The following is a 21,215-nucleotide window of genomic DNA, read 5'->3' on the forward strand; positions in this document are numbered from 1 at the left end:
GTCCCCCACCGCGTTCATCCGGGCTTGACCGCCGACCGCCCCCTTCCTCAACCAGCCACCATATCCCCATCGCCCTTCGCTCACGACACCGCCAGGGATCCTCCAACACTGCGCTGCTCGCCACCACCGCAATCCGAAGCCCTCCTTCCCTTCCCTCCCTCCTTCCCTCCTTCCCTTCCCTCCCTCCTTCCTTCCTACCCTTCCTTCCTTCCCTCCCTCCTACCCTCCCTCCTTCCCTCCCTCCTACCCTCCCTTCCTTCCCTCCTACCCTTCCCTTCTTCCCTTCCCTCCCTCCTTCCCTCCTACCCTTCCCTCCTTCCCTTCCCTCCCTCCCTCCTACCCTCCCTCCCTCCCTCCCTCCTTAATCATATCCCCGCCGCCGATAAATCACGTCTCTACCTCCAATTACTACGTCGTCGCTTGCACCCACCTCCCGTCTCCTCCAATATACCAGCCACCTCACCCCACCCTCCAAAACAGGCTCCCCCCCCTCTCTCTCTCTCTCTCTCTCTCTCTCTCTCTCTCTCTCTCTCTCCCTCGCCAGCAGTGCCTTCGTCGCTAACTCCCATCCTCTCCACCACCGAACGCCTCTCCACCATCCTCCACGCTCTTTCCATCACTCACCCATTCCTCCACCACTATAGCCCACGCCATGCTCGCCAACAGTCCACGCCTCCTTGGCCAGTAAGCCACGCCATCTCCACCATTAACCCCACGGCAACTCCACCACCGTCCCCCACGCCTTCTCCACCACAAAGCCCCCACGCCATCTCCACCAACGTCCCCCACGCCTTCTCCACCACCAAGCCCCACGCCATCACCACCACCAAAATCCACCACGCCTTTTCCACTCACCATCCTCTTCTTTTCCCTCCCTCACAGTTGCCGTGCCTCGTGAGCCACCCACTGCAAGGCGACGCACCGGTACTGGTCCTCTGGTACAAGGACGGCGCCAGGTTCCCCTTCTACACGTAAGTACTAGTGATGGTGATGATGCCCATGATGGAGAGAGAGAGAGAGAGAGAGAGAGAGAGAGAGAGAGAGAGAGAGAGAGAGAGTAGAGAGAGAGAGAGAGAGAGAGAGAGAGAGAGAGAGAGAGAGAGAGAGAGAGAGAGTGTCTGGTACCGGAGGGAGGGAGGGAGGGTAGGAGGTGGAGGGAGTAAAAGAAGATGGAACGGCTCCATCTTTCCTCCTCGAAAGCTAATGAGATGGTAAGGCGAGTCATGAATTATGAAGGAAGAGGAGAGGGAGTCTCGTGGAGAGAGAAGGAAAGAAAACAGATGTCAGGGGTGTTGAAAAAGGTAGATAATAGATAAATAGATGAGTAGACAGACAGACAGATAAGACAGAATGATAGATAGATACATAGATTAAGAGAAAGGACAGGGAAGTGTATAGAGATACAGAAGACAGACAGGTGACTAGATAGATAGATAGACAAAATGATTGATAGATAGATAGACAAATTGATAGACAGATAGATGCATAGATTAAAGGAAAGTACAGAAAGATGTATAGAGGGGAAAAAGACGGATAGATGGACAGGCAGACGCTGAAAGAGAGAGAGAGAGAGAGATAGAGAGAGAGAGAGAGAGAGAGAGAGAGAGAGAGAGAGAGAGAGAGAGAGAGAGAGAGAGAGAGAGAGAGAGAGAGAGAAATATTGGAACTCCCTCTCCAAGATTAGGAGACTACCACTAATGTACTAAGTCCCATGATCCACGCGAAAGCCTTTCGAAGTCTTGAGATTTGCATAGTTTTACAGACAGACAAACCTTTTCTCCCACCCACGAATTACATTTGACACTGAGGGAGAGAAAATGGTCGAAAGGGGGACTCAAGTCCCCCTGGCCTGGGCTGTGGTGTGGGTGACTGACTGTCATGTGTGGGTGTCCAGCGTCACACCCCACACATCTGAAAGGAATTACCTTCAGCTGCATCGAATGATCATCTTGAGTTCACTGGCGGTCTGGGTGATGACTGACGTTTGAATTACATTTGATTTCAGATGCCGAATCAGTGGGTGATGATTGAGGCCTGAATTACATTCAGTTTCAGATGCTGAATCTGTGGGTGATGATTGAGGCCTGAATTACATTCAGTTTCAGATGCTGAATCAGTTCTGGGTGATGACTGACGTTTGAATTACATTGAATTTCAGATGCCGAATCAGTGGGTGATGATTGAGGCCTGAATTACATTCAGTTTCAGATGCCGAATCTGTGGGTGATGATTGAGGCCTGAATTACATTCAGTTTCAGATGCTGAGTCAGTGGGTGATGACTGAGGTCTGAATTACATTGAATTACAGATGCCGAATCAGTGGGTGATGATTGAGGCCTGAATTACATTCAGTTTCAGATGCTGAATCAGTGGGTGATGATTGAGGCCTGAATTACATTCAATTTCAGATGCTGAATCAGTGGGTGATGATTGAGGTCTGAATTACATTCAGTTTCAGATGCTGAATCAGTGGGTGATGATTGAGGCCTGAATTACATTCAATTTCAGATGCTGAATCAGTGGGTGATGATTGAGGTCTGAATTACATTGAATTACAGATGCTGAATCAGTGGGTGATGATTGAGGTCTGAATTACATTCAGTTTCAGATGCTGAATCAGTGGGTGATGACTGAGGTCTGAATTACATTGAATTACAGATGCTGAATCAGTGGGTGATGATTGAGGTCTGAATTACATTCAGTTTCAGATGCTGAATCAGTGGGTGATGATTGAGGTCTGAATTACATTGAATTTCAGATAATAGATTAGTTATGGTCTGGATGAGATTGAGTGGTTTTGAGTTACATTCACCTCAGATATTAGGTTAGTTCTAGTCCAGGTAATACTGAGTATATGAATTACATTGATCTCCAATATTCGGTCGATTATGGTCGCGATGGTGTCGAGTATCTGAATTACATTTATCACGAATATTGGAATGAATTACATTCGGATTACATTTGAATTACCTTTCCCATCCCAAATGTTCATGACACGTACGCGCTAGCCAGCCCATCGATTCCCCATCCCCTCTCTTTTTTTTTTCATTATTATTTTTCCGGTAAAAGTAATAGATAAACGCAGTCCCGGAATTTAATCAGTAGAACCAGAGATATTAATAGATTTTGGCCATGTCAGTATTGGACACCAGCTCATGACGAGGGTTTGAGTCAAATCCATCCAATATGAGACCCGAACAGTGTTTCAGTTCGAACATTTTTTCCTGTCCCATTTCAACTCGATCGTGTAGATTTAAAGGGAATGTCCCACTAGCCAAACGATTATATATATATATATATATATATATATATATATATATATATATATATATATATATATATATATCCCTGGGGATAGGGGAGAAAGAATACTTCCCACGTATTCCCTGCGTGTCGTAGAAGGCGACTAAAAGGGGAGGGAGTTGGGGGCTGGAAATCCTCCCCTCTCGTTTTTTTTTTCAATTTTCGAAAAAAAAAGGAACAGAGAAGGGGGCTAGGTGAAGATATTCCCTCAAAGGCCCAGTCCTCTGTACTTAACGCTACCTCGCTAACGCTGGAAATGGCGAATAGTTTGAAAAAAAATATATATATATATATAATGTCTACCATATTTTTGAAGGAAGTGATGTTAAGGTATATAGAAATTCTGGAAGTGGTTTTCTATAATGTAATTTTTTTTTCTAGTGTGGTGGTTGAGCCCGTAGTCGAGGTAGAGTTATGTAATACAGACGCCTGGTGTAACTTATTTACGTTTTACGTTGTGGTATACTGAAAAAAAGAAAATAGACGAGACTTTTAACATTCTCTCCAATGTTTCTCCTTCTCCCGCAAATGATTGTGTGTGTGTGTGTGTGTGTGTGTGTGTGTGTGTGTGTGTGTGTGTGTTTGTGTAGTCATACAGACGTAACACAACCAGGGAAGTGCATGTATCAATGGTGCCATTCACAGCCACATACATGAACGTGTTAAGTTAATGTTGTCTGTACAGAGGCAGTCAGACAGAAAAGGGGTGTTTGCATTACACACAGACACAAGTCATGGTGCAGACACACACCTGGATGGACAGACACAGCAGGAAGCCACAGAGACGAATGGAAGACACACTCTCAAATATGTACTCTGACACGGCTTTCTCTCTCTCTCCCAAACACACACACACACACACACACACACACACACACACACACACACATGTATATATAGGTACACACATGCAGAGCTGGAGCAATATAGATGCGATAGACAAACTGGTGAATGCGTTCGAACACGTTTTGGATCCGTTTTCGACACGTTTTAACGTGGGGAACAAATATTAGTCCGAAAGCTTTCATTACAATTTGATGCTCGTGTGTGTTTGTGTGTGTGTGTGTGTGTGTGTGTGTGTGTGTGTGTGTGTATGTGTGTGTGTATGTGTGTGTGTGTGTGTGTGTGTGTGTGTGTGTGTGTGTGGAGGGAGGAGGGGGAGGATAGCCTGTTTTCAGGCCAGACACACACACACAGAGATGTGTTTTGTCGCCTCTGACTAGGTTGGGACAGACGCTTGGTGTTGTCTGTGCGGGCCAGACACAGAGCCAGTGGTCTGTACGTGCAGCAGACTGTGGGGTGGGTGTGAGTGGTGTCCGTGACTGAAAGAGTTTGGAAAACCCCTCTTTCGGATCGTACGCACGCGTATAACTACGCCTCCTCCTTCGTTGATCGCTCGGGGGGTGTCTCTCTTAAGATTACGCACGTTGTTCGGTCACGTAATTAGCCTGTAGGCCCGCCAGCTGCTGCTGGGGGTAGGGTAGGAAGAGGAGGTGGTCATTGAAGGTCGTTGACCCCTAGTTATAACCAGAGGTCGCATGATCTACGACACCTTCGTCATGGTGTTGTAGATGAACTCTACGACCAAAGACGCTCCCCTCTACACGCGTGTACATGGCCCTTGCCAGACTAGCTGTTGACCCGAAACGTCAAAATGATAACAGCCTTTTTCTTTTTTTTCATTGAATGGGCCCCCCCCCCCAGGCCCATAGGGGCTTTAAATGGCCGAACCTCTGCGCCTTAACTGGATGGCAGCTCTGTGTTGATAACCTCTCTCTCTCTCTCTCTCTCTCTCTCTCTCTCTCTCTCTCTCTCTCTCTCTCTCTCTCTCTCTCTCTCTCTCTCTTACTTCTGTGTGTGTGTGTGTGTCTGTGTGTGTGTGTGTGTGTGTGTGTGTGTGTGTGTGTGTGTGTGTGTGTGTGTGTGTGTGTGCGCGCGCGCGCGCAGGGCGTTCTTCTTTTGCTTGTTAGTCAGTCATCATGTAGTTTTATATCGGAAATATTTGGTGCAACATTTGCAATCATATTCAATTTCCAATCGCGAATATATTCCACCGTCGTCATTTCTGAAGTCATTTGATTGTCCCCCTGAATAAAAAGAGCTTTGTTATATCATTTTTTTTCTTCTTGTTTGTCTGTTTTTGTTTTACCTCCAGTCCAGTTGACATAAGGCTTGGCAATCAGATTATTAGTGATATGAGTTTTTACATTTCGCCGTGTGATGATGATATGGAAATTGGTTCTGGAGCTGGGGAATTGGCCTTGCCTTTGTCCCCAGCCAACCGTTCCATTCGTCGTCCCTCTCTGAGCCGGACGCCACAACGGGAGGGCCTCGTCGACTGTATACACAGCCAGTGGAATGGTGCTCTTGAAAAGGCTACTTCGTAGGTTTGCATCCATGTCTTAAGGTGGTGTTTTTGGACTTTCAAGTGTTGCCTTACGTTAAGCGCTGTTGTCCCTCGCAGATGAACCCGTGACCCTCCCTTCCCCTCCCCCTCTTCAGAATCGGGTGGATGAGGCCCCTCGAGTCATTTGAAAAGACCACTGCTACACTAATATGCTTTTAACACCCTCTCTGGCCCTTTGGCACCCGAGTGTGTGTGTGTGTGTGTGTGTGTGTGTGTCATGGTCTTCGTCCATTGCGTCGTGGTCTTCGAGGTCCCGACGCTCGTTCTTCCCCCTCTCCGTCAGCAGCTCCCTGCCTCCAGGCTCTTGTCCTCTCACTCAATCATCCGTTTCTTCTTTTATTCGTTGGGTGCGATTCTTGTTCTACGTAGCGCGGTCGGTCTTCAGTTGGGATGGTCCTACGAGGCGCGTCATCCCAAAAGACGAGGTCGTCTCTAAAGCCCTCAGCTCCACCTCCATCCATCAGGCCCGTTGTCTGTTGGTTCTGTGGCTGCTGAGGGAACCCTTGTGGTTATCCTGTGGCGGGGATGTGTTCTCAAACCCGTAGCCTCTGCGCGAACACCTGCTGTAGGTCTGGTGCCTAAGGTGTTCATGCTACACTTGTAGTCTGTGTATAAACTTCTGTTGTATTGTAATACTCAAGTTGTAGGTACGCTTGTAGTGTGTGTATGTGAAATTCTGTTGTGGTGTATGACGAGAATGTGGATTTCCCTTGTATTCTCTGTTTACATATGCTTCTGTTGTATTCGGTGCCTAATGTTTTTGTACCTATGACCTCCACATGGGCAGTTATTGTATTCTGTGCTTAGGGTGTTGTGCACATGAATTCTACATGAGCATGTATTGTATTCTGCACCCATAGTGTTGTGCATATGGCCCCTACATGAACAGATATTGTATTCTGCACTAATAGTGTTGCGCATACGACCCCGACGTGAGCATTTATTGTATTGCCTGCCTGAGGTGTTGAGCACGTAAGTTTCACACGAGCGATTCTTGTATTTCACGTCCCAGGGTCTTGTCCATAAGGCCTGAGCTACCTCCCTGCTTCATTAATGGTGCCATGGCGGGGCGGCGGGAGGGTCGGGGATCAAAGACCGTCGCTGCTCCTCCTGCTGCTGCAACACACATCCATTCCTCCCCTACCCGCACCTCATCATCCCCTGTATCCCCACCCTCCTCCCTTCTTCAGGAGTCTACACTCGTGGGGCGGCTCGGAGCGCCCCCGGAGGCACTCAGCAAGACCCCCACGGTGGGGGCGCGTGAGGCGTGTTCTCGTAGCGCTAGCGGCGTGGTCGACACATGGCCCAGGGTGGCAAGGTGGCTCTGTTCCAGGCGTCAGATATCGGCCCTGCTGTACCTCGGACGCCTCGTGGGGGCAAACAAAGCACCAGTCACTCACTCACTCTCCCTCCAATATCCTCTCTCCGTCGTCGCCTTCGTCTTCGTCTTCGTCTTCGTCTTTCATAACCCCCTTTTCTCTTCTAACCCACTCTGCTCCCGTGTCAATAATCTGTTTTTTTTTTTTACTCTCTCTCTCTCTCTCTCTCTCTCTCTCTCTCTCTCTCTCTCTCTCTCTCTCTCTCTCTCTCTCTCTCTCTCTCTCTCTCTCTCTCTCTCTGTTCAGGAAGGAATATCAAAGATAAGGTAGCAGAAACATCTCAAAGTATATATATATATATATATATATATATATATATATATATATATATATATATATATATATATATATATATATATATATATATATATCCAAGTAGATCTCATGAGTCTTAATTGCGTCACATAAAAAAAGCAGTTAACCTCTTGCTTTAATTTCCCAGGCTTCACTCTCTACCCCCCAGTTTCCTCTCCTCCCTCCCACCTCTCCCATAGTCGCCCTGCCTCACTAGGCCTACTCACGACCTCAGACTCGACTCGTCCTCGACTTGCTCCCGAGCCTCGTCTCTCTACCGCCCTCGCCTCCTCCATCCAACAGCGAGACCTTCTTCTCGCTGTTAAAGCTGTGAGTCAGCTTTTTTGTGTGTGTCGGGCTTGATCTAAGCTTGGGCCTTATCTAAAAGCTTGGCTCAATACATCCCTTGGAGACACCATAGTACATTCGCCCGGTGAAGCGATGGTGTGTGTGTGTGTGTGTGTGTGTGTGTGTGTGTGTGTGTGTGTGTGTGTGATGGTACGGGTAAATGCAGGAGGGCCAGCAAGTCTGCCTTTGCGTCGTCGGAAAGCTGCCAAGTTGAGGCTTTCGTGGTAGAGGATTTGCGTGCAAAGTACCGTCCAACGTTTGCCCTTCGCCCGGGGGGACACGTGTGTGTGTATATATATATATATATATATATATATATATATATATATATATATATATATATATATATATATATATATTTTATTTTTTTATTTTACTTTATCGCTGTCTCCCGCGTTTGCGAGGTAGCGCAAGGCAACAGACGAAAGAAATGGCCCAACCAACCCACCCCCATACACATGTATATACATACGTCCACACACGCAAATATACATACCTACACAGCTTTCCATGGTTTACCCCAGAGAGAGAGAGAGAGAGAGAGAGAGAGAGAGAGAGAGAGAGAGAGAGAGAGAGAGAGAGAGAGAGAGATTTTTCAATAACCCCCCTCTCTCTCTCTCTCTCTCTCTCTCTCTCTCTCTCTCTCTCTCTCTCTCTCTCTCTCTCTCTCTCTCTCTCTCTCTCCTCCCTGGTGGCAAAGCTAATCCATGTCTCTGCCATGATGGCTTTAGCACACTTTCATCCCGCTAGTGACCTTATCTGCTGTGGACAGGCCGCTTCTCCTCCTCCTCCTCCCCAACCCCCTACGCTGCTGCCCCCGTGACCCACCGCGGGGTCTAGCGGCTTCACGTGACCTTACGTAACCAGGAGAGAGAGAGAGAGAGAGAGAGAGAGAGAGAGAGAGAGAGAGAGAGAGAGAGAGAGAGAGAGAGAGAGAGAGAGTAAGGTTCCGAATGATATCTGATCCATTGGCCAGGGACATAGGACGTAAGAGAGAGAGAGAGAGAGAGAGAGAGAGAGAGAGAGAGAGAGAGAGTAAGGTTCCGAATGAGATCTGATCCATTCGCCAGGGACATAGGACGTAAGAGAGAGAGAGAGAGAGAGAGAGAGAGAGAGAGAGAGAGAGAGAGAGAGAGAGAGAGAGAGAGAGAGAGAGGGCGGGCACGGACTAGCCTGGACAAACCGTCTCTGTTCTTGTGGGAGTTGAGACTTGGGAGAGTGGAGCAAGTTGGTGTGTCTGTGTCAGGTGTTGTGGGAGATGAGTGGGTGGGGAGGAGAGGAGACGGGGGGAGCGGAAAGGTGGGATGGAGGAGAGAAAGAGAAGTTACCTAGCCCCAAGATAATTAGTGAGAGATACAGACTGGGTTGGAAGTTTATATATATATATATATATATATATATATATATATATATATATATATATATATATATATATATATATATATATATATATATATATATATATATATATATATTTATATATATATATATATATATATATATATATATATATATATATGTGTGTGTGTGTGTGTGTGTGTGTGTGTGTGTGTGTATTGCATGAGGTCACAGGGGTGCGCGTGATCTATTATATGGAAAATTCCACAGGAAAATGTAACGCGACAAGTTCCCAAGTGCACTTTCGTGTAGTGATCATTACACGACGCGAGTGCACTTGGGAACTAACCGCGTTTCATTTTCCTGTGGAATATTTGCACGTGTCTTGTGCTTGTTTTTAGCTACTCTCGTTTCCCGTTCGGTTTTTAGAAGCAGAGGAAGGAAGGAAGGGTGTAAACACAGAGGATCCTATAAACATGTCCTTCACAGCAGACCTTCGGGGACATTACTTCTCTCCTCCCATCACACTCCTTCATCTTCCTCCCCCTCGCCTATATTTCGTGCCTGTAGCCGCCTCTCTCTCTCTCCCCTCACCATCCATATGCCATACACACATGCATGCATACATCAGCTTCCTCTGCCACGAAAGAGAACGATTCCTCTTCGCTACATAACTCCACAACAGTGACACACCACACCCCCTCCCTCCCCGAAATTCTCGGTTCGAACCCTTGTGAACTTCATTCTTTTTTTCAAGTTGTCACAGAGATTATATCGTTGGTCATGCCCTCTGGCAGTAGGTCTTGAAGTGTACTATGACTCCTCCATGTCTTCGTAAGACCAATTATTGAATCACTTCTTCCCGCATGTGAGGCTTGGCCCACCCCCCCTACCTTCTGGCTGCAGTTCGTAAAGAGTATCGTAAATGCTTTACGTCTTCATAAGACCAGTTATTCAAATGACTTCGTTCCCCCGTATACAAAATTTGATTCGTCCATCAGCCAGGGCGTGTCGTTCATCCCCTTTGGTCGTACACACGTTCTCCTCCCTGGCTCTAACTCTGAGACCCAAGTAGGACCCTAGATATCCAATGGGTTAATCCCCATCCCTCCAGAGAGGGGGGGGGATTTATATTCCTTTTTCTCTTCATCAATCCCCGATACAGTGACCCGGGTCATCGTATCCTACCTACAGTCTGTGCCTCCGTGGACAACAAGAGCATTTCCTCGTTCGTTTAGCATCAGACAATTCTTTTATCGAAAAGAAAAAAGAATGTGATCAAAAATCATAATCAAACGCGACAGGTTTTGACGCGCGCAGCGAAATATTGTGAAATATAAATATGTTAAATACTGCAGAACAAAATGGGTCAAAAAAGATATATATATATATATATATATATATATATATATATATATATATATATATATATATATATATATATATATATATATATATATATATATATATATATGTATATATATATATATATATATCAAAGCGAATCATTTGAAAAACTATTGTGTTCACTCAATTATTTGTCTCAATAAACATTTGCTTTTAGAATAGCGGAACATTGTGACAGCTGGCCAGCTTGTTCACCGTGGCCTCAATACGGCAGGACAGACGGGACATGTGAACACGGCAGAACAGACGGGACTGTGAACACGGCAGGACAGACGGGACATGGGAACGCGGCAGAACAGACGGGACATGTGAACACGGCAGAAAAGACGGGGCATGGGAACACGGCAGAACAGACGGGGCATGGGAACACGGCAGAACAGACGGGACATTTGAACACGGCAGAACAGACGGGGCATGGGAACACGGCAGAACAGACGGGACATTTGAACACGGCAGAACAGACGGGACATGTGAACACGGCAGAACAGACGGGACTGTGAACACGGCAGAACAGACGGGACATGTGAACACGGCAGAACAGACGGGACATTTGAACACGGCAGAACAGACGGGGCATGGGAACACGGCAGAACAGACGGGACATGTGAACACGGCAGAACAGACGGGACATGGGAACGCGGCAGAACAGACGGGACATGTGAACACGGCAGAAAAGACGGGGCATGGGAACACGGCAGAACAGACGGGGCATGGGAACACGGCAGAACAGACGGGACATTTGAACACGGCAGAACAGACGGGGCATGGGAACACGGCAGAACAGACGGGACATGTGAACACACACTGAAGTGTTTTTCTGTCTCTTATTGAAGTGTGTCTCACTCCCTGCAATCGCATCTCTCTCTCTCTCTCTCTCTCTCTCTCTCTCTCTCTCTCTCTCTCTCTCTCTCTCTCTCTCTCTCTCTCTCTCTCTCTCTCTCTCTCTCTCTCTCTCTCTCTCTCTCTCTCTCTCTCTCTCTTTTTCAAAAAAGAGAAAAAGAAAAAATACGAGAAAGTAGTTCTGTTTCTATTTTCCCTCCTGTAGGCCCTTTAAGGCAAGCTATGACTTGATAGAAATCCTCACACAATGCTCAGAGAATCGATAGATTATATTGGAAAAAGAAATTAGAGAGAAATGTGAAAGGCGATTTCTTCCTCGTCGCTTTACGTAAAGAAAATATAAACAAGAAAAAGAATGCTTCATCCATTCACGGTAAATATAATATATATATATATATATATATATATATATATATATATATATATATATATATATATATATATATATATATATATTGGAAAGGATCACAATTTTGCGCGTGATCAAGATATTCCTATGAGTCCACGGGGGAAAATGAAACACGAAAAGTTCCCAAGTGCACTTTCGTGTAATAATCACATCATCAGGGGAGACACACGAGAGAAATATAACAGTCAGTTGATATACATCGAAGAGACGAAGCTAGGACGCCATTTGGTAAACATGTGATTGTCTCCCCTGATGATGTGATTATTACACGAAAGTGCACTTGGGAACTTTTCGTGTTTCATTTTCCCCCGTGGACTCATAGGAATATATATATATATATATATATATATATATATATATATATATATATATATATATATATATATATATATATATAATCACGAGGGAAGGAGAATATAAGTAAAGTCAAGTAATACTCGAGTGGATAGCAATATTCGTGAGAGCTAGCCGGCCCGGAGGAACAGGTGGGTCTTGGGCTAATTAAGAAATACCCTCACCCAGCCTGGCTGGCTCTCTCTTCCAGCATTTGGAACACATCCTGGGCGCGGGCGATTAATACATTTTGTTTGATTACCATTTGTGTGTGTGGGTGTGTGTGTGTGTGTGTGTGTGTGTGTGTGTGGGTGTGTGTGTGTGTGTGTGTGTGTGTGTGTGTGTGTGTGTGTGTGTGTCGGGTGGAGGTCCCCCATTCAGAACGGAACGAGCGAACTCTCCTCCTAACGATCACTGAGGCTAATTCTCTCTCTCTCTCTCTCTCTCTCTCTCTCTCTCTCTCTCTCTCTCTCTCTCTCTCTCTCTCTCTCTCTCTCTCTGGAGGCGTGTGGGTTGACACTGTCTTCAGGTGGGACAGCCGCCGACGAGGCGCCGTAGAGTCGGGTATTATCTTGATATGACGCCGGCGCGTGACCCATCGCTGCCGAAACCCCCATTAACACGGAATTTCATTAACCTGTTTTCTTTAAGTTAATATCCCATTTTCGTTGAGTTACTCTCCCGTTTTCCTCGATCTTTTTTTTTTTCCTCCCTTTTATTTTTCGTCTAATTTATTCCCTATATACGTTGGGATGACCTTCATTCATTTCCATTCTTTGTTTTACTCCTTGAACTTGCTCGCTTTGATTTAAGTTAATCCACCATTGAAAGTGATCTCCTCTTTATCTCTAATAAGACCCGGGTGTTTCTTTTTACCTTTTTTTCTATTATTCTTTCTTTTTTCTTTGTATCTCCCTAAGTTAGTCTTGTATTAAGTTATTCCTCTTTTCTTGTGAGTCGTTTTTCTCTTTTAGAAAAAGCCACGGAGCATAGACATGTCCCCCACCACCCCACCACGTCCTTAGTCTTCTCGGAAGAAAGATGATAAATATACGTAAATGGAAATACGTCAGGTCAATATTGATCAGAGTGTCTGGGATATTTATCCCGATATTACTCTTTTTTTTCCCCCCTTTTAAAGAGTGGGGAAGTCGGAGAGGAAGGAGAGAGAGAGAGAGAGAGAGAGAGAGAGAGAGAGAGAGAGAGAGACAGACAGACAGACAGAGAGAGAGAGAGAGAGAGAGAGAGAGAGAGAGAGAGAGAGAGAGAGAGAGAGAGAGAGAGAGAGAGAGAGAGAGAGATGGGGGAAATGAAGGGGATTTTCACTGCCTCGATGTACGAGGAGAGAGATGATGATGATGGGGGTGGGTGAAGATGGTAGTAGAGTTAATCTTAATGGTCCATTCTCGTGTGGCTGGTCTCCACACGGAAACGATGGCCGAGGGGACATATATATATACATATATATACCCGACGAGGGGGCCCAGCCGGAGGGGGTAATACCTGCAGAAGAGAGAAGAGTAAGGCAAATTCACGGAAGGGAGCGGTCGAGAGCCGAGAGAGAGAGAGAGAGAGAGAGAGAGAGAGAGAGAGAGAGAGAGAGAGAGAGAGAGAGAGAGGTGGTAGGAGCGCCGCAGAGGCGGAGGACCTGCCTGTAGGAGAGGAGATCGTGGCCAGCAATGCAACGACGTCTCCAAAGGGGTGGGGTTGGGTGCTGGAGAGCAGACGTTGTGGGGTGTTGATTAGGTTTCCCCGGGGTTGAGTGCAGGGGGGTGAGGAGGTGTTGGGTTGTGGGGCCCCCCGGCATGTATATGTTGTGGCGGGGGGGGGCCATGTATATGTTGTGGCGGAGGTATTTTAGGGAGTTTAAGAGTCTTTTAAGTCATTAGGCTTTTATTTTTTTCTAATAGCTTCCTTATTTTATGTTGTTCTCTATGCTCTAAGTTATCTCCCTTTTGATTGAAATCATTTCCTCTTATTTTTGAGTTATACTCCTTTATATTTTAGTTATACCCCCTTATCTTTAAGTTATACCCCTTGCATTTAAGTTATATTACCTTATCTTTGAGTTACGCTCCCTTATCTTTATCACCCTAATCTTTAAGGTGTACCCCCCCTTATCTTTCAGTTAATCGTTATTTTTAAGATATCTCCCCTTATCTTTTGGTTATTCTCCCTTAATTTTATGTCATAACCATTTGTTTCTAAGTTATTACCATTTTGTTTAAGTTCTCCTTTTTTTTCCTTTAAGTTATTTTTACGTTAACTTTGAATAACTTTTCTCTTTTTTTTCCTTTAGTTATCAAGTTATGTTTTGTTGTGTATCACCAGATACCATCGATTTTGTGTCCCAGAATGTCCCATTGTGTCCCACCATGTCCCACTTTGTTACACTGTGTCCCACCGTGTCCAACCTTGTCCCTAACACCTACCATGTCTTCACTATGCTCCCCCACCCCCAACCCTACTTCTGTCCCACATCAAATCCCACCAAGTCCCACAATGTCCCCATAAGGCATCCAGCAACGACCCTGGTTTTCTAAGTCATCGTAGATCCAAGTCGGGGCACCTAATCCGACCCCGACCTTCACCCCGGGGGTGTCCAGATAACCCCACAATATCATTATGACAAGGCTGGAACTTCTACATATATCCCATTACCCGGACGGCCCTATGAGCGCGGGCCGACACCACACGGCCTTTCCCTCGATTCGAGAGAGAGAGAGAGAGAGAGAGAGAGAGAGAGAGAGAGAGAGAGAGAGAGAGAGAGAGAGAGAGAGAGAGAGAGAAATGGTGCAGACCCATTTTTTTTTTGTTTTTCCTCTCTCAGTTATTTTCTTACGACCGGAGGTAACCCACCCTCACCCCCCCAAAAAAAAGAACTCCCTCTCATAGCCCCTATCTCCTCCATCTTGAACGCCTGGAGGACGACTATTACTGACCTCTTTTCAGCCCTTGAGCGCGACGGTACGACCCTTGAGCACGACAGTACGATCCTTGAGCATGTAGGGGTACGAGAAGCTCTTTGGCACGACCCTTGAGGATGAAGGTGTGCGACAAGCCCTTGAGCATGTAGGGGTACGACAAGCCTTTGAGCACGAAAGTACGACCCTTGAGCATGTAGGGGTACGACAAGCCCTTGAGCACGACAATACGATCCTTGAGCATGTAGGGGTACGACATACCCTTGGGCACGACAGTACGACCCTTGAGGATGTAGGTGTACGACAAGCCCTTGAGCACGACAGTACGACCCTTGGACACAACAGTGCGACCCTTGAGCACGACAGTACGACCCTTGAGCATGTAGGGGTACGGCATGCCCTTGGGCACGACAATACGACCCTTGAACGCAACAGTGCGACCCTTGAGCACGAGAGGACGACCCTTGGGTTATAATGCCGCGATCTTTGACCTGATCCTTGACCTGCCTTCCCATGTCACTGGAGGGTCATCCCTTTGACGACGGCAAGCAGGGAAGATTGCTTTGTAAGTATGATCTTTTTTTTCCTTTTTTTTTCTCCCAGGTTAGCCTCCGCCAACATCAAAGAGTATCTGGAACCCACTCTGTCCACACGGATTCTCATCCTGGGATCAGAAGAGTGAAGAATGGGTCAAACACATGTATATGATGTTGATCTTTTAGTGTATATATATATATATATATATATATATATATATATATATATATATATATATATATATATATATATATGTAGTGTTTGGAAGTGACTGGGAAAAAGATATCCATCACTTGCGGTGTCCCTGAAGCCAATCTGACGACGTGCTTTGAGGACATTAAGAAACTGACGTCCCATTTGGTCCTGAAAATCGATCAATCTCATGCAAGATGTAGTTCCGGCATCCTGTTGCACACACGGACATGGGATGGGCCGACACCTTTGCATCGACTGCCCCCACCACCACCGTAAGGCTCTATGAGCGTCAAAGTCTACCATAGTGCGTGCACATCTTGGTTCTGGAGTGGAGTTTAAAGATGATGGAGTGGTTGGAGGGGAACCAGCTCTCCTACTCCCAGCCCGTGAACTCTTGACGCCTCGACGTCCACCTAAGGCCATCAGCCATGGGTAGGGCCCCAAGAACGTCTTTGGCGATGGGATTCGAACTGGCGTGAATACCTGTACTGAGGCAGGATTGGTTGCATCAACAGTACACAACTTGTGCCAGATTCGCACTTGTCAATATGACTGGGTCTGTAGATTATACCCACGGGTAATGTTAGCATGATTTTGCCATGGGAGTTTGTAATATACACTTTCTTTGGCTTAGAGGATTCCCTCGGGAGCAGAGAAGAGGAAAGATATCTACTATAACACGCAGTAGTGTGTGTGTGTGTGTGTGTGTGTGTGTGTGTGTGTGTGTGTGTGTGTGAGGTTGACAACAAGTACACAGTTAAGTCAGCCAGTACTTGTACGAACATATAATCCATCGTCCGAGCCGAGCGATACCATACCACCTTTCAGCATCCATTATAGTCTCGGCTTACCTTTACACGATCCTCAGATTACCAAGTGGAAACTCTGAACAGTTCGTCGTAAAAGCTGTGCTCACGACCATCCACAAATGCCCCATCGTTCGGGCAAGGGGACTTGCACACACACACACACACACACACACACACACACACACACACACACACGTAGGGGATTACATGCCAAGCCGAAGGGCTGTGTGTACTACATCAAGGCTCGGGAATGTGAAGGGATGTATACCCGTACGCCAAGTGGAATAGAACACGTTTGCCATGAGGAGGAATAAGATCGGGTCCTTTCGTCCCTGAGAAAGATGTGAGGAAGTTCTCTCATGATGAGATGTATGGTTGACATCAATACACCCTCTTTCCCTCCCTGTCGTAAGCCAACAATATCAAGGGAGTGTCCTGTGTGGTTTCCATTTCCCTTGTTGGTAAGGATGAGAGGTACATTCTTCCCAGTGATCCATCGTCCGGTAAGCCATCGGGGTCGTCATCATCTCCTCCCTTATTCTTGGTGTAAGAAAAAGGGACGATGCGGACAAGAGATGCCTTCCCTCTGGGAAGGGTAGGAAGGAAGGCGGGCAGGTATTTCTTAATTAGTCCCCGAGACCCACCTGTACCGACCTCCTACCTGAGCTGCGTCACCAAGTACAGGTGTATGTATGCTCCAGTCTCCTGCCTTCATTTCTCTTGTCAGTATTCTTTGAGAAATGACGTTATATATATATATATATATATATATATATATATATATATATATATATATATATATATATATATATATAGCTCATGACCAAGTATATTCCTATGAGTCCACGGGGAAAATGAAACACGATAAGTTCCCAAGTGCACTTTCGTGTGATAATCACATCATGAGGGGAGACACAAGAGAGAAATATAACAGTCAGTTGATATACAACGAAGAAACGTAGCTGGGACGCCATTTGGTAAATAGTCACTCGTTTACCAAATGGAGTCCTAGCTGTAAGAAGGACTCTACTCCTTCCTACCTCACCCCATTCGTCACCTCACACCATCCCCTCCCCACTAGACAATGGGACACACCACCCACCACCCCACCCTCCTCACCAGTGACACTAGCATTACACCTGTCACATGACACGTGCCAGACTCACTTGTCAGTATTTACTAATTCAATTAATGGAATGAATAGATGTATATAAAAAAAAAATATGAGTCAAGGACAATTAAAAGCAACAGAGCAACAGCATTGGCTCCCCGTGGTGTCATACTGTCCTTGAAATGATCGTTCGTTGAGGTGCATGATTGGCTTTTATTGTTTCACATGATTGAGGTCCTGTTCCCTCCTCCCCACCACCCGGCTGCTGGTTGGTCCTGCTAAAATCTAATTTGCATATTTCATGGACTTTGTTACACACACACACACACACACACACACACACACACACACACACACACACACACACATCAGGGTCTTACGCCATCACGCCATATAGCTGTGTTGGAACAAAGGCTGACAATGGGGTTTAGTAAAGAGGGAAGACTGAGGAACAGTTCTGGGAGAAGTGAACATCTGGTGAACGTTATTTGTTCACACGGCGGCGGAGAACATGATGTCATTTGATATACATGTCATCCTTATTTCTATTTGTCAATATTTATATTTATTTGTTTATGTATTATACTTTGTCGCTGTCTCCCGCGTTAGCGAGGCAGCGCAAGGAAACAGACGAAAGAATGGCCCAATCCACCCACATACACATGTATATACGTGTGTATGTGTGTGTGTGTGTATATATATATATATATATATATATATATATATATATATATATATATATATATATATATATATATATATATATTTATAAACGTACCGTCGTGCGCAGGGGCAGCACCGTCGGGAAATGAGGTCCCCTATCCACTCGCACTCGAGAGATTATACAGCAAACCCTCACCACCACATTACCAGCCATACCCACTCCTCTCGTTTCCAGATACAGACGTAAAATCACGGGACACTTAATTGACATACCATTCCACCCCCTGCCCGTAAGGGGACGACCTGTCCCCCATAATACCTGTACCATCAGCAGCAATCAAAGAAAAAAAAGACAAAGAGAGAGAAAAAAAAAAAGAAAACGAGACACGAGAGCAAGAATCCACCCACCGTCGCTAGGATCAGAGGTATTAAGCAGGACAGACTGGAATGATGTGACATTTTGACGTAGCTGCCTCCTCCTCCTCCTCCACCTCCTCCTCCTCCTCCTCCTCCTCCTCCTCCTCCCACAGGAGACGGGAGGAGGAGGGACACGAGCGAACGAGGAGGTAGCCGTTTTCTTTGTTTATAAAGAGAGAGAGAGAGAGAGAGAGAGAGAGAGAGAGAGAGAGAGAGAGAGAGAGAGAGAGAGAGAGAGAGATAGGTCCGGAACGGACGAGCGTGTACGTACGTACGTGTGTCTGTGTCTGTGTGTGTGTGTGTGTGTGTGTGTTTGCTGACCCGGCGAAACGCCCCTCCACTGTAGCGTACCCTCCCCGCCTCTCTCTCTCTCTCTCTCTCTCTCTCTCTCTCTCTCTCTCTCTCTCTCTCTCTCTCTCTCTCTCTCTCTCTCTCTCTCTCTCTCTCCATCATCGGTGGAGGTGAACCGCCGTTCTGAGGTCAAGATATGTTAACTCTCATCTAACGTCTTGTTGTTATTGTTTTCCCTCCCTCCTGTGGGCCCTGTCTCCTACGGCCTCCTCCTCCCAGCCCCCAGCCCCCTCACGAGAGTATATACCAGACGACACAGTGCACTTTCGTGTAATAATCACATCCTCAGGGGAGATACAAGAGAGAAATATAAGTCAGTTGATATACAGCGAAGAGGCGTAGCGTCTTAAAAAAGGCGACTACATTCAAATTGAGGGTGTTGGAAAGACGGAGTCGTGAAGAATGAGGGAGAGAAGGAGGGAATGAGTGAGGGAGGAAGGGCGGGAAGGAGAAATACTAAGTGAGGAGGGAGTTTTTAAGAGACAGGGAGGGAAGGAGGACGACAGGGAGGGAGGGTGACACACAGGGTCTTACCTCTCCCTCCCTCCCTCCTACAAACTCACAACAACTTACCTTTCCCTCACTCCCTCCTACAAGGGAGGGAGGACGAGAGGGAGGGAGGACACACACAGGGTCTTACCTCTCCCTCCCTCCCTCCTACAAACACACAACATCTTACCTCCCCGTCCCTCCTTCCTGCAAACAACTCAACATCCTCCCTCTCTCCCTCCCTCACACCCTCCTACAAACAACACAACATCTTACCTCTCCCTCCCTCACACCCTCCTACAAACAACACAACATCTTACCTCTCCCTCCCTCACACCCTCCTACAAACAACACAACATCTTACCTCTCCCTCCCTCACACCCTCCTACAAACCCACAACATTCGAGCTCTCCTGGTGCATGTTAACTTTATAAGTATACAACATAAGTAAATATAAATCCGTTAAGCACACAAGTAGACCAGCGCCGCGCCACTAAATGCTAACTTTATGCCTAAACATTCTAACTTGTTTTCATTTTGTAAGTAAACCTGAGGGACTTCCAAGCATTTGTGAGTATGTAGAAAAAAGAAGTGTGAACGTTGCGAAAAGTTGCTGCGTAAGTGTTTCAGTGATGACTCTACCGTCGGTGTTCACACACACACACACACACACACACACACACACAGAGGGGTTTACGTGGTGTGGTGGTTCGCGTTGTTGACCATCAGTCGCGCACGGGGTCTCCGCCCGGCATCAGATCCTGGGTCCGGCCGTTAGCTCACAGCCAACCCAGCCGTTCATCCTCCCCCCTCGAAATATGGTAGAGAAGGTCCAGAGGAAGGCATCACGGATGGTGCCAGAATTAAGAGAGCTGGGCCACGGTGTGAGGTGGGAACCACAGGGAACCACGGGGAACCACAGGGAACCATGGGGAACCACGGGGAACCATACAGAACCGGGGAACCACAGGGAACCACGAGGAACCACAGGGAACCACGGAGAACCACAGGTAAAACACGGAGAACCACAGGTAAAACACAGGGAACCACGGAGAATCACAGGGAACCACGGGGAACCACAGGGAACCATGGAGAACCACAGGAAACCACGGGGAACCACAGGGAACCATGGGGAACCACAGGGAGCCTCTGGAACCACGGAGAACCATGGAGAACCACAGGAAACCACGGGGAACCGCAGGGAGCCACGGGGAACCACAGGGAACTACGGAACCACAGGGAACCACAGGGAACTACGGAACCACGAAGAACCACGGGACCACAGGGAACCACAGGGAACCACGGCGAACCACACTGACTATCTATCGCCAGGCTGTGGCTGTATACCACAGTGGCTACCACAACCACCACTATCACCACGACCCACCACCACCACCAACAACCACCACCCGCCACCACTACCCACCACCAACAACAACCACGACCCTCCACCACCACCACCACCACAACCCACCACAACCCACCACAAACCACCACAACCCACCACCACCACCACAAACCACCACCACAAACCACCACCACAACCCACCAACAACCACAACCACGACCCTCCACCACCACCACCACAACCCACCACCACCAACAACAACCACGACCCTCCACCACCACCACCACCACTACCACCACAACCCACCACAACC

The sequence above is a fragment of the Panulirus ornatus genome, chromosome 67 (assembly GCF_036320965.1).
Source record: "Panulirus ornatus isolate Po-2019 chromosome 67, ASM3632096v1, whole genome shotgun sequence".
NCBI lineage: Eukaryota > Metazoa > Arthropoda > Malacostraca > Decapoda > Palinuridae > Panulirus > Panulirus ornatus.